A 14828-nucleotide genomic window follows, 5' to 3' on the forward strand; every position below is an offset into this window, starting at 1 on the left:
AAGTATATTCACACCATTCGTGTCTTCATACATGTACTTAGGGTGATGATGTCTATCTCATTCCACCATCTTTTTACCCAGATGCCTCCTCTCTTTACCTCCCTCCCCTTTGCCCTTTCTAGATTTAGTCTATTCCTTCCACGCTCCCCCTCTCAACCCCATTATGAATCAGCCTCCTTATATCAGATAAATCATTCGGCATTTGTTTTTGGGGGATTGTCTGATTTCACTTAGCATGATATTCTCCAACTCCATCCATTTATCTGAAAATGCCATGATTTTATTCTCTTTTATTGCTGAGTAATATTCCATTGTATATATACCACATTTTCTTTATTCATTCATCTACTGAAAGGCATTTAGGTTGGTTCCACAGTTTAGCTATTGTGAATTGTGCTGCAAGAAACACTGATGGGGCTGTGTCCTGAAATATGCTGTTTCTAAGTGTTTGGGGCATAGTCCAAGGAGAGGGACAGCTGGGTCAAATGGTGGTTCCATTTCTAGATTTCTAAGGAATCTCCATACTGCTGTCTATATTGGCTGCTTTAATTTGCAGTGCCACCAGCAAACATCCCACCACCACATACGAGTATGCATTTTTCCTCACATCTTCGCCAACACTTACTATTGTTTAATAGCTGCCATTCTTGACACTGATAGACATCTCTACACTATACTGTAAGAACAGTTCTGTTATAACTTTTTGTTTCACACATGTTATGGTTTAGATGCAAAGTGTCCCCCAAAAACTCATGTGTGAGACAATGTAAGAAGCTTTAGAGGTGAAATGATTGGGTTAACCTTAACCTAATCAGTGAATTAACACCCTGATAGGGATTAGCTGAGTGATAACTGAAAGCAGGTGGGTGTGGCTAGAGGAGGTGGGTCTTTGGGGGCCTGCCTTTGGGGTTTATATTTTGTAGTGGAGAGAGCTCTCCACTCTCTGCTTCCTGGTGCCATATCCCCAGCTGCTTTCCTCTACTACACGCTTTCACCATGATGTTCTTGAGCTCCGTGGCATGGAGCCAGCCATCTATGGACTGAGACCATGAGCCTCAAAATAAACTTTTCCTCCTCTATGTTACTCTTGTCAGGTCTTTTAGTCACAGCAGCGAGAAAGCTGACTAAAACAACATAGTTCTTAGAATACCTTATATACAATAATTTTCGATAACCCTTTAGTCATATACATGTTGGGTTTTTAAAAATCTTACTTTTTACATTGTGCCTTAAGATTTTAGAAGAAATAGGACTGACAGGTGACTAGATATATAACCATATCCATTGACTAAATACATGAATCATTTTAAGTAATCATTTTAATTATTAAATAATTATCATTCTCATAAATTATGTCTAGATTAACAGGTTGTTAGTCACCTATTGTTTGTATAGTCTTATGACTTTATGGTGATATTTGTGGTAATTAAATTTATTCACTAAATGTTTATTAGAAATGCCTTTATTTTAATTTTAGTAAATTTTCAAATTGGAGTAATGACTATTCTTTGAATCACTATTTGTTATAATTATTTTTTAAAACAAGAATTTTAGCTGACTCTGTCTTTATAATTACAGCACTAAAATTTGAAAAATTCCCTAAACAGAACCAGCTTCCTGGCTCCTAGCATTATTATTTCACACTTTGACCATTTCGATAACCCAGTTGGTATTTTTCTTTTTTATGTTGTCAATTCCGTGTTGGGGAGAGAGGCTTGTGGGAAGCCGGTGGTGGCAGTTGGGCTCTGAGAGTTTTTCCTGAGGAGCTGTTTTGTTTGGCATGTGTGGTTCTAAAAATAAAGTTAGTTTCTTTTGAGAAGTGGCTCCAGCCAGACTGCGGCATTTGGTGGCCCGTATGGGGAACGAACCTGTGACCTTGGCGTTATCAGCACGTTATCAGTGATGGACGTCACACACTTGCCAGAATTTGGAAAATTAAAATATTTGCATGTTACAGTTGATACTTCTTCTGGATTTTTGATGGGCTCCCTTCATGCCGGAGAAAAAACTAAAGAGGTTATAGCTCATTGCTTACAAAATTTTGCCACTGTGGGCGTTCCAAAACAGTTAAAAACAGATAATGCTCCTGGTTATACTTCTATCTCTTTTAAACAATTTTACTCATCATTTGGCATTACTCATACAACAGGAATCCCATACAATCCACAGGGACAAGGCATAGTTGAAAGAGCTCATCAAACTATTAAAATGTACTTATTAAAGCAAAAAGAAGGAATTGGGAAGGGGTATATATTCCCCAAAGATAAACTTAAAATAACCCTTTTTACTCTAAACTTTTAAAATTTGGATTCATCAGGACTTAGTGCTGCAGAAAGGCATATGTGTCCAAAAAATGTGCATAAGCCCAAGGTACTTTGGAAGGATATTCTAACAGGATAATGGAAAGGTCCTGACTCAGTGATTGTCTGGAGTCGGGGGTCTGTTTGTGTGTTTCCACAGGGAGAACAGCAGCCGATTTGGATTCCAGAGAGATTAACTAAAGTAATTTCTACAGACCAAAAAGAAAATGATTTAGCTCAAATCCATAATAGCTGATATCCAAAACTCCAGTTTGGCTATCCTTACATCTGCAACAGAACCAGGATGCTTTTTTCAATATCTATTTTATTATTGCCCTTTCCCACATCATGAAGTTCAATTTTGTTTTTTGAGCTCATACAGACCTGGGTTAATGTTTTGCTGATCAGTTCTATTTTTTGACTATAGAGTTTTTAAACATTGCAATGGAGATTTCACCTGTAAAAAGTTATAAGGCCTTTACTATTATGTTATGTGTTGTATGTATTATATTATGTGTGCACACTTGTGTTTTGTAGTATATGTTTGAATGTACGTATGTCCATATATCATATATGATGAGCGCTCATGAAAAAATGGATCCAAATATTTTTTTTATTCAAGTGATTTAAATGGTTTAATTTAAATTGGGTAAACAACTGTTGAGGATTGTTTTAATATGTGAACAAAAAAGGAGGTTAACAGATCTGTTTGTTTACTTTCACCTTTCCTTTTCATTATATTTAATAATTCTCTTCAAGATAATGTAAATTGTTAAGAAAATTGTTTTCTTTTAGTGCCTTCTGGAATGTTACATAATTTTTTCTTTAGCCATTATTGCCAGAATTCCTATCTTCATCCCAGAGCCGGTGAAGACAAAGATAAAACCAATCTACAGCTTCTGCAATAGCCATCACTGAACTGATTGCAGAACTTGCCTGGACTATATATCACTTGTATGCATTGTGAACTTACTTGTATGCATTGTGAACTATCTGTTGGTGCAGCAACTTGAGGTAGTGTTGGGGTATTTTTGCTGATGATGTCATCAGTGATATAATTTTTCCAAAAGGAGCCATCAATTGGCTTGGTGTATCTTCCTCCCTTCTGCTTGTCATGATCGTTCAGCTAAAATTTGGGGGCCAACAGAGGTGAGGCAAAGAACCTCACCCCCCCCCGCCCCCCACTGGTACAAAGACCTCTCCACAGGTGTGGCTGTATACTGGACCAGTAGTCAGTGACGGGTAAGATCCAATTGCAATGGTACCAACCTAAGACAGGAGGCTGACGCCTTGAGGTCAGCTCATCCGATAACCGGTAAGGACCATATGTAGTATTGGACAACCTAAGGCAGGCACGGTCCCTAAGCCACATGCTTGTTGTTTAAACAGAGAGGGGGAGATGTTGAGAGCCACAGCCAAAGGGGCCCCAGCAAACTTCCAGCTGCCACCACCGGCTTCCCACAAGCCTCTCTCCCCAACACCAGCCTCTCCCCACCTCCCACAATCCTCCTGCTCTTGAGGCCGATTGGCTGAGTCACGTGGGCAGAGCCAAAAAAGTCCCCCAATGAGCAGCTCCGTGGTCTGAAAGGACAAGGAAACAGCCCAATGAGCATCACCGCAGAGGAGCCAATCAGCTAGATGTTGCTGGGGCCGCTGTAAGCCAATCATCAGCTGGCAGTCTGAAAGGGCGGGGAAACAGCTCAATGAGCATCTCCAATGAGCATCACCACAGAGGAGCCAATCAGCTAGATGTTGCTGGGGCCACTGTGAGCCAATCATCAGCCAGCAGCTGAAAGTTTGCTGGCAGCTGGAAGTTTGCTGGGGCCCCTTCAGCTGTGGCTCTCAACAACTTTGCTTTTATCATTCTATCTAGAATGTTCTGTTTTCCCTTAACTGATGCTTAAACATTCTTCAAAGCTAAGTTCTGGTCTGATGTATTATGTGAGCCCTTTCCTGAATGACCACTGCAGTCCACTGTGGTTTCTCTTGCTTTGGGGGTCCATTTGCACTTTTTGTCTATATCACTCATTAGGTATCTTTTGCCTTGTACTATTGGTCTTCTTTATAAATATACCTGTGCCCCAGATATTTCCAAGGACTCCTCTTGTCTTTAATATTTAATAAAATAAACAAAGCTTCTACTGCACATCACTTTTCTTTCCTAAAAAGAAAACTTGAATTTACTAAGTCTGTCACCTCTTGCTCTTACTCCACACTAAATTCAGTTCCTGACTGTCTTTCACCATCTTGCCTCCTGCATTTGCTATCTTCTCCAACACTGCTTCCCCCCGCCCCCAAAAAAAGGATATAACCTTGTCTCCACCATTCCCTAAAGTACCATTAATACAGTGATGCAGCCATACCAATGTTTGTAGCAGCTCAATTCACAATAGCTAAGCTGTGGAACCAACCTAGGTGCCCTTGGACAGATGAATGGATAAAGAAAATGGATAAAGAAAATGCAGTACATACACATGCTGGAATATTACTCAGCCATGAAGAAGAATGAGATTATGACATTTGCTGCTAAATGGATGGAAATGGAGACTATTATGTTAAGTGAAATAAGCCAAATGCAAAAAACCAAAGGCCAAATGTTCTCTTTGATATGCAGATGCTAACTCACAATAAGAGGTTGGAGAGAATAAAAGTTCATTGGATTAGACAAAGGGAAGGGAGAGGGTATGGGAATAGGAAAGAGAATAGCATGAATTGGACATAACTTTCCTATGTTTGTATGTGAATACACCACCAGTGAAACTCTACATCATGTACAACCTCAAGAATGGGATCTTAATTAGAATATGTTATAACCGTATAGGTCAAAATATTCTCTACTATCATGTATACCTAAAAAACAAATGTAAAAAATGTATAGTTTTAAAATGTATAGTTTTAATCTATACACTAGAACAAGTATCCCAATTGAGAATATATAATTCAGGGATTAGGGGAAAAAAGTACCATAAACACAAGGCTTTCACATATAATGGACTTTTTCTAAGTATTTGCAAATAACAAGAAAAGTGAATTTATAATAAAAAAAGACTAAAATTTCTATATCACACTTAGAGTCATGACCAATTATTGAGCGCTTAATATGTTGCCAGATCCTTTGCCAAGCATTTTATATGCATTATTTCACTTTATATTCAAAAGATCCTTACACCCACTACCATACAGCTGGTAAGTTAGGGAGCTATGATTCAAATCCAAGTCTTTTTGACTCCAGAGTCTGCAATACTCATTGCTGTTTCTAAAGAGATCTTCAATCCCAGGATCTCCAAGTCTGCTTTCTCTAAATGTCAGAGATCATCTCCCAGAATTCTATGGAGAACAATTCCCCTTTTCACTCAATTTCTCCCAACTGTCCTCCAGCTCTCCTCCCTACCACTTCATTTCCCAAAGGCCCACTTAAGGAGTTTTCCTAAAGAATTATTCCCAGAGATTAAATGTTAAAGATCGGGTCAAACTGTGTGGATCTGAATGTCAGTTCCATGTCTTCCTAGCTGCATAACCCTTGAAAAGTTTCCTAATTTTTCTAAGGTTCATCTTCATCTGCCAAATAGGAGTAATAATGGAGGGATTATTATAAAGATTGAATAATGTCACCATCCACACAAGACTTCAAAACAAGTGCCTAACCCTTGTAAGCATTCAAGAAAAAAAAAATGGTGATTGGAAGTAAAGGAAGGTAGGAAGCAAGGGAACATTTTACTCCACATGCTGGTAGCTCATAGGATGGAAAATCCAGCTCAATAACTAGGCAAAGAAAAGTTAAGGACTGGGGTGGGCTTGAAGATCCAGATAGCAAGAAGAATGTGATCTTCTTTAGTCTTTTTTGTTCCTCTACTCAAGATTCAAATTCCTGGGAGCAAGCATTTGATTGGTCTAGCTCGGTCATGTGTCTACCTCCTTGGGCTGCTGACACAACACTTTGGTTCATGAGGCAGCCAGATTGCCTCCAATAGTGCCCCAAAACAAACATAGAATACTGTCACCAGAGAAGGAATAAAGTGAAAACAAGCAACTTAACTACATTGGTTTTTCTACATTTATTTTACTATGTTTATAGGACAAGGATTTATGCCTTATCAACCACATGCCCACTATCCTAATTGAACCATTATCAATATTCAAGGTTTGTTAGTTTTCTTATTCAGGTTGACTTGTAACACTAATCATTTTTATTTTTATGGTTCAGTCCAAAAGAAAACATGTGTTTTTTTTTTTTAAGCTTAGGAAGTCTGTCAATGATAATTATGAAAGAATATGTCAAAGCTGTTTTTGAAGTGGGGGAAGCAGACTGTGAGGTTGTTAACCAAAAAATGCCAACATCAAAGGAAAACAGTGGAGGAAAGAACAGACAATTGAGGACCACATTGTTCAGATTTCAGCTCTAGAGAATGAAGTAAAAAGGGAAAGGAAGGGGTTTGAGGGTGTACCTCAGTGGTAGAGCACTTGCCTAGCATGTGTGAGGCACTGGGTTCAATTCTCAACACCACATATAAATAAAAATTTTTAAAAAAGGTCTATTGACAACTAAAAAAAAATTTTTTTAAAGGGAAAGGAAGAATGGGTAGAAAAACATATCAATGGTCTAATTGGGTCTTTTTGTCTAATCTTCAGGAGAAGTACTCTTGACCTCAAGCATGGCCCCAAAGAAGATTGTTCATTGCCACTGTAGGCAAAGAATATAATTGTGTCTATTTTTCCTTATGAATATATTTTTTTTCTTGCAAATTCATTCCTATTATCAAAGTCACCACTGCTACCACAGAGCCTGTCTTCCAGCAGCTTAGTCTTGCTCCATTCCTTTCTGTGAAGTCACAGCATGAGTCAGCTTCCTCAAGCATTATTTTGGCTTCATGCCTTTCAAATCATACTTAAGCTCCTGGTCCAGATGTGAGAGCAATCTGGCTGAGACATCTGTCACCTCTTTGTTCGTCAGTACTGACTCTTCTGAGCTGACTGATGAGGCAGATGCCCCTCTTCCTTCCTCACGGCCCCATGTGTGCCGTTCCCCACGATGCTGCATACGTGGAAGTACTGGCAAGCAAGCAAGAAGAGAAGCCAACACCATGAGCAAGACTGTCTAAGGAAAGAGGAGTGCGAGGAGGAGGGGTCCTGGGAGCTAGTGTTAGGGAACACTAACGTTGAATGGCCAAGAGGTGGAGGGTGAGCTTGAGAGGAAAGATGCCAGGAAGGGAAGAGGCATACCAGGAAAAATGCAGCATCATGGAAGCTAAAGTAAGAGAGGGTCTCAAAAAATAAAATACAAAGACATCGTAAGCAACATGTGACATTATGCTAACAATGGCATGCTATTCAGTCTTTAAAAAGAAGGATGGTCAGGTGTGGTGGCACATGACTGGAATAGCAGCTACTCAGGAAGCTGAGACAGGAGGATGGCAAGTTTGAGGTCAGCCTGGGCAACTTAAAATTTAATTCAAAGTAAAATTTTTAAAAACGGGTGGAGGATTAACTCAGTGCTAGAGTGCTTGTCTAATATAGGTGAGGCCCTAGATCCCATAACAGTACCAAAAAAAAAAAAAAAAAAAAAGGAAGGGAAATTCTAACACGTTACAATATGGATGAACCTTGAGGCCTGAGGACATTATGCTACGTGAAAATAAGTCACAAAACGACAAATATCATACGATTCTACCTATATGAAATATGTAGAGTGAGTAAACTCATAGACAGGAAGAGGAATCGTGGTTTCCTGTGGGAGTGGAGTGGTTCTTGCTTCCTGGGTGCAGAGGTTCAGTTTTACAGGGTGAAAGGAGTGCTATGTGTGAATGGTGGTGACAGTAGTATACAGTAAGGTGAACGCCCTCAATGCCACTGAATTGTACTCGCACAGGTAGTTGAGAGGGCAAATTGGATGTTATGTACATTTTATCACCATTAACAATAACAACCAAAAAAAGTAGAGAGGTGGACAGAGTCAGCCTCAGCTGAAAGGTCAGCTTCAAGGGAACTGAAGGAGTCCCTTGGGTTCAGTGTCCTAGAGACTGCTGGTAGTGAGTGCGAGAGGGACCCTGTCTATATACTGGGTGACTTCGATAGTCACACATAAGCATCCATGCAGATTTTATGGCTCGTAAATGACTTTCAGTAAAAGTGAGTCATGATAGATTCACGCTTCTCTGGTTCCATGCCTAACCTCTTCCTCCTGTCCCTGTCCTGGATGTGCTTTCCATTCCCCTGGTGTTCTCTCTCTGACTCCCAAACATAGTTCACTGGTTTTTATCTGAAGTTTAACAGGACTTAAATGTGCTGTGTCCCTATTCCCCCCTCTGCCAACCTGTTTCTCTTCCCTGCTTCTAGTCACTAAGCACTTCCCTCCTCCAAGGCCTTTACCTAGATTAAATCCATATGGCTTCTAAAATTCTTATTTCCTACTGTCTACACCTCCCTTATCACTAATAATTTTTTTCTTGTAAATAATAGTAAGATGTCATTTGTCACTTATTCAACAATTACTAAGGAATTGAATGTTCCATAAGCATTGATAACAATTACTAAGGAATTGAATGTTCCACAAGCCTCCACTACAAATCTGGTATTATTAGTTGCTAGAGATAAAATATCTGTCTCAAATAGCTCAAAGTCCACTGAGAATTTATCTTCTGGGCTTTGGACAGAGAAATTTTTGCTTGAGGTTAAATTTTAAAATGCAAGTGACAAGAGAAAAAAAATACCTATCTCTCTACAGAAACACAATTACTTTTGGAGAAAATATATCCTACAATTTCAGTAGAAACTCCTTCCCACTTCTGTTGTTAATAATTAAGTATGGTAGATATAGTACAAAATCACCTGACCTTATTGTACGCCTACAGAGTAACTTTTACAAACAAAACTTTCCAGCACCAGCACTCAGTTCCCCTACACATATTCTGTTTTCTAATAAAAATGAATTACCACCAGGAATAGTGGTGCACACTGTAATCCAGTGGCTTGGGAGGCCGAGGCAGGAGGATTGCAAGTTAAAAGCCAGCTTCAGTAACTTTGCCAGACTCTAAGCAACTTAGCAAGATTCTGTCTCTAAATAAAATATAAAATGTGACGAGGATGTGACTCAGGGGTGAAGCACCCCTGGGTTCAATCCCTGGTACCAAACCAAACAAAACAAAACTGAATTACCTTATTTTACCATTTCTAAAATGAAACCATGATTGTAAGAAATGCCATCAATTAAAGAACATTTTGGGGCATAAATGAAATAACCATAGTACATTCAGATAGCGATTATAAGACACATACCAATTATGGCAATTTGGAAATGTCAAGATGGAAGTGGGGAACATGAAGGTGAAGTGTACATCTCACATTCAAAGATTCACTGCATTTGCTGCTTTCAGAAAATGCTTTGCACAGGGCAGTGGTGCACGCCTCTAATTCTGGTGGCTCAGGAGGCTGAGGCAGGAGGATCATGAGTTCAAAGCCAACCTCAGCAATGACGAGGAGCCAATCAACTCAGTGAGACCCGGTCTCTAAATAAAATACAAAATAGGGCTGGGGATGTGGTTCAATGGCCAAGGGCTCCTGAGTTTAATCCCTGGACAACAAACAACAACAACAACAATAACAACAAAAACAACTAGAAAATTCTTTGCATTTATTGGGCTCCAAACATTTGCTTATGCCTTTCCTTCTGTTTGGGGTATCTTTCTTTTCCCTAGCTCCACCTGCAACCTACCCAGCTTTTAAGGATTCCTTCCTCTTATGAAACTTTTCCTGATTCTCCCAAGCAAGTATGATCTTTTATTGATTCATCCATTCATTCAACAAATATGTATCAAATGCCTACTGTGTGTTGGATGCTGTTCTAGACTTTGAGGATAACACGGCAGGCACCACAGGCAGACATATAGCAGTTGTAACAAATGCTGTGATGAAACAGATACCATAATAGAGAATTATAGAGGGGAGTCTCTATGAAAGGTGGTCAGGAAAGATCTCTACCAGGAAGTTAAGTAGGAACTGAAAACTGAAGGGAGAGGAAGTTATGCATGGAGAGGACAAAAAGCACATTCCAAGCACAGGGGGAAGCATGTGCAGAAGCCATGAGTGGGATTGAGCTTGTTTGAGAAAAAAGACTTCTTTTGAAATTTTAGAGCATTTTATGTCTTCCTTTGGAATTTATACTAGTGTTCCTTACCATAGTACTTATTTTTTTAACCCTACCTTGCTGATCAATAAGTTCTCGAGGGCAAGAATTAAGACTAATTCATCTGTTTTCTTAGGCATACCTTGCACAAAGCAGATGTTCAATAACTATTTTTTGCAGTCCATAAGACTATAACTTGGGGCCATTATATAATAGTCTCATTATATAATTTTTTAAAAATTAAGCTACGGTTTAATTGTATAGTTTGTGTTTTAGCCAAACATTGCTATATCAGTCTATAAAATTCATTACAGCATTTGCTGTAAAATAGTATTGAAAACATTATTTAATACATTTTCCACCGTACCCTCCGTAGTTCCTTTTGAAATTCAACACTAGGGAAAATTTTACTTCTGAATCAGTTTGCTTCTTTCCTTCTGAACCCAACATTTTTATAATAGATTGTGTTTCACCTTATGTTATAGGTTTTAGAAAACTCAAACTCAATTTAACTATTTAACTTGAACTGCTAAAGTCACATGTTCATCTATGTGGTTATAATATTTGTGTGTGCGGGGGGTTTTTTGTATTTGTTTGTTTTGGTTTAGGTTTTTTTTTTTTTTGGAGGGGGGTACCAGGGATTGAATTCTGGGGCACTCAAACACTGAACCACAACCCGACCTATTTTTGTGTTTTATTTAGAGACAGGATCTCACTGAGTTGCTTAGCACCTCACTGAGGCTGGCTTTGAACTTGCAATCCTCCTGTCTCAACCTCTCAAGCCACTGGGTGTACTTATTCTTAGTAGAATCTTAGTAGAATCTATTTGCTGAGACTGGCTTTGAACTCCAATCCTTCTGTCCCAGCCTCTTGCTGGGATTTCAGGCGTGAGCCACTGAAACTGGCATATTTGTGTTTTTCTTTTTCCTAGAGCCTGACTTTTGTCTTTATAAATCATGGTTGGCTAAACTCTGTGCTAAGTGCTTTAAATGAGTTATCTCATTTAATCTGAAAAACGATCCTGACTTTTACAGATTACAAAAAAAAAAAAGTAAGGCTAGGGGTTGGAGTTATGGCTCAGCAGTAGAGCACTCGCCTTGCATGTGCAAGGCTCTGGGTTCAATCCTCAGCACCACAAAAAAATAAATAAATAAAGTTATCGTGTACAACTACAAAAAATAAATAAATATTTTTTAAAAAAAGTAAGGCTTAGGATAAAGTCAAACAGATAGCAAATACCAGTGCTTGGGTTGATCCCAGGCAGTCTGATTCACAATACTATATTTTAGTGTCTTATCATATGGGGTGTTATAGTCATTTAAAATAACTCAGGAAGAAGAGGAGAAAACTATATATTTCTACTTACAAGTACATTTGCATATTTACATAAAATGATTTTAATTAAAATGTAAAACAATACACAGTGGAGGTGAGTGACCTATCTCACACAACATTCTAATTGGTGGTCATTATGAAATATATCATGAATCTTCTAAACCTTTGATTATTGAATATAGATGAATGGGACTTAAATTATAGAATACTTCTAAATGTCATTTTAATGCATAATTCAATCTAGAATATAAGCAATTTTATTTAAAAGTTTCATCAGAATATAAGATTGGGTAAAGAATCCTTCAAATTTTCAAGTTAAAATCGTGGCTCAGCCTTTGCAGTGATTTTCAAAGAGAGAGTTCCCAGCTGCATTGCAGTAAAATTCCTTAGATAATATATGTCATGTTTTAATATAAGATTGGCTCCCAAGTGGGAATTTGATCATGGATTCCTGGCTCTCTCAGACATTCAAGTTGAGCTCATCGGAACAATTTTACATGGTTTAACACTTAAATAACTCTGCATTCTCTGTCAGTCAAGATTGGTTTTACATTTTTATAGAGACGATTTGTAGAGAGAAGGAAATTATTGGAGCATATTCCCAAGGCAAATGCTAATTTCTAGGATGGTGTTCAAGACTATCTTTCTTCACTTATGGCAGGAGTTTACATTCATACCAGTTAGAAAACAGGGATATTAATATATTGAGAACTGAAAATTTTTTCCAGCAATATTTATTTCCCTGCACCAAAGCTAGAGGCAAGAAAGCTCAGTAGGAGAAACTGTTTCAGGAGCAAACAAAGCCACAGAAAAATCCTCTCAGGGTGTTTTAAATCATTTAGTAGGAGAAATAGCTTTTCATTTCAAGAAGAACAGGTGTGCCCCCTCCCCCCGCCCCAGGAAAACAAAAACAAACAAACAAAACCCTGCAGAATCACCTTGCTGAGCCAATACATAACTGGAAAATGACAAAAGCCAGATTATTAAAATACAATTCAGGAGGAAGTCAGAATATAGCATAGTATAGTAGTCTGGTTTATCTGTCACTAAGATTACCTGATAGTATCATTAGGGGATTAGAGAGGGGAAGGAGTTGTTGGCAACTGATAAGAAAATTTAGCTCTTCTCTCTTTCATTTTGGAAGGGATTAATAGAGAAAGCACAAATTGACTGCAGCATATTATCAGAATGGTCAGAAATGAAATGAAAGACATCAAGCATAGTCAAGAGCAGTGGGGAAAATATGCTTTCCAAAGATAAGAAAATGAAGGCACGAGACTGGTGCAAAAAGACTGAAGAGGCATAGGGAACCGAAAGACGTGCATGAGTCAGCACCACCAAGGGCTGCACAATTCTGGCATGTGCTTGTCCAAACAAAGGTTTGCTGTGCAGGAACTGCAAGATGACTGTTCTGCCCATTGTCCAACTCTGGGTTGTTGATGGGATGGGAGCAAGGGGAAAAGTAGATAGGATCTGTTCGAGTATTGCTCCCATAGTGCACTTTTAGCAAATTGCTGGATGTTTCGAGTCTGCTGAATATTTACAGTCAACTCGGTAAGTGTTTCAGAACCTCATTCGTTATTTTATCATTCAACAGGCATTTACTGGATGCCCACTAATGGCAAGATACTGTGCTGGGCTGGGAGGATACAGAGATGACTAACACAAGCAATTCAGAAAAGGAAGAGCTGCAATCAGGTCTCAGAAAAATGATCTCTACTGGTCAAACTCCTAAAAGCCTGTTTTGACATGAGAAAGATTTAACAGTTTATAATGCAAAATTTTAAGGACTTGGATTGCGATTTGGGGATTCCATTCCTAGTAAATATTCAAGAGAGAAACTAAACCACAGCTTACAAGATTCTTTGAGAATACAGACCTTTAGATCAAAGGGAGTCAGATTTGTTTGAAACATGGTACTTTCCCCAAAGATAATTTTATTCATTTCTCCTTAAATTATTTCCATTCTATCCCCAATATCCCATGTTTACCTTTCTGCTAAGAATTCTGCCTTCTTTGCTTATTCTTATTTTCTCACCTGTGCCTCTGATTCTTTTATACTAATCATAGTTAAGAGCACGGGCTTTGGAGCAAAGGAAACATTGGTTTAAACTTCAGCTCAGCCACTAACAGTGCAACATTGGGGAACTGAGCTTTAAATTGCTCATTTGTAAAATGATGGCAATAGTAGTACCTGTCTCTCAGTGTTATTAGAAAGATTAAGTGGGATAATACATGTTAAACAGCGCCCCCTCCACCCCCCCACCCCCCCCCACCACCCGGGTTAAATGTAACTAACCTAAGTATTGTGCTCTCACATCCAGGTGACCTGATCTTTTTGACTCCTGCTTGTCTCACTTTGTCCAACATCGTTTCATTTTAATATGTAATCCATTTTACTCTAAAAATAATGTAGCAGCATTATTAAAAAGTCAGAGTTAAAATGTTTCAAAACCATTTTCTTTTAGTAAGCCCCTTTTGGGAATCCCAAAGGCCTCAAATTATTTGAAAGGGTGAAGAGTTTCTTCAAGTTAAAACTCATATACCGCTTGCAAACAAAACTTTGACACTATGGTATATATGCAGAGTTTGGCAATGCATCTGGTTTTTCTGCTTTGATGAAGAAAGAATCTCAGTATGTCACTATGAGTCACAGCTTTCTACATCTAGTTGTATAGGGCATTAAAATTCCTGCCAATAAAATTCATGCCAATAGTCCCAAAGGAGTTTGCCTAAAGAGGCAGAAGTCATCGATTTCTCCAGACTCTAGACTTTGACTCATGGCATTTAAAGAGATTTTGGTCAAGAAATGAAAGCGGTATATGAAGTTATTCACAGGAATTCACTCCTGCAATAATTTCACAGGGAAAAGTTATTTGTGATTTCTTTTACTGGATCATATGAAAAAAGTAAAGCTTTTTTTCAGCATAAGATTCTGAAGTTATGAAGTTGCCATTTTGGAAATTGACAGAGAGAGAGAGAGAGAGAGAGAGAGAGAGAGAGAGAGAGAGAGAGAGAGAGAGACTGAGAGACTGAGAGAGAGAGGCAGACACAGACATGAGCTCTTTTGGCTA

General features: G+C 38.6%; 1 protein-coding gene across 1 annotated transcript in view; it reads right to left on the reverse strand.

Annotated features, from left to right (window-relative positions):
• Positions 1-14828, reverse strand: part of LOC144378568 (uncharacterized) — a 35996-nt gene that overhangs the window by 7236 nt on the left and 13932 nt on the right. The window lies entirely within an intron of this gene.

The sequence above is a fragment of the Ictidomys tridecemlineatus genome, chromosome 6 (genome assembly GCF_052094955.1).
Source record: "Ictidomys tridecemlineatus isolate mIctTri1 chromosome 6, mIctTri1.hap1, whole genome shotgun sequence".
NCBI classification, from domain to species: Eukaryota; Metazoa; Chordata; class Mammalia; order Rodentia; family Sciuridae; genus Ictidomys; species Ictidomys tridecemlineatus.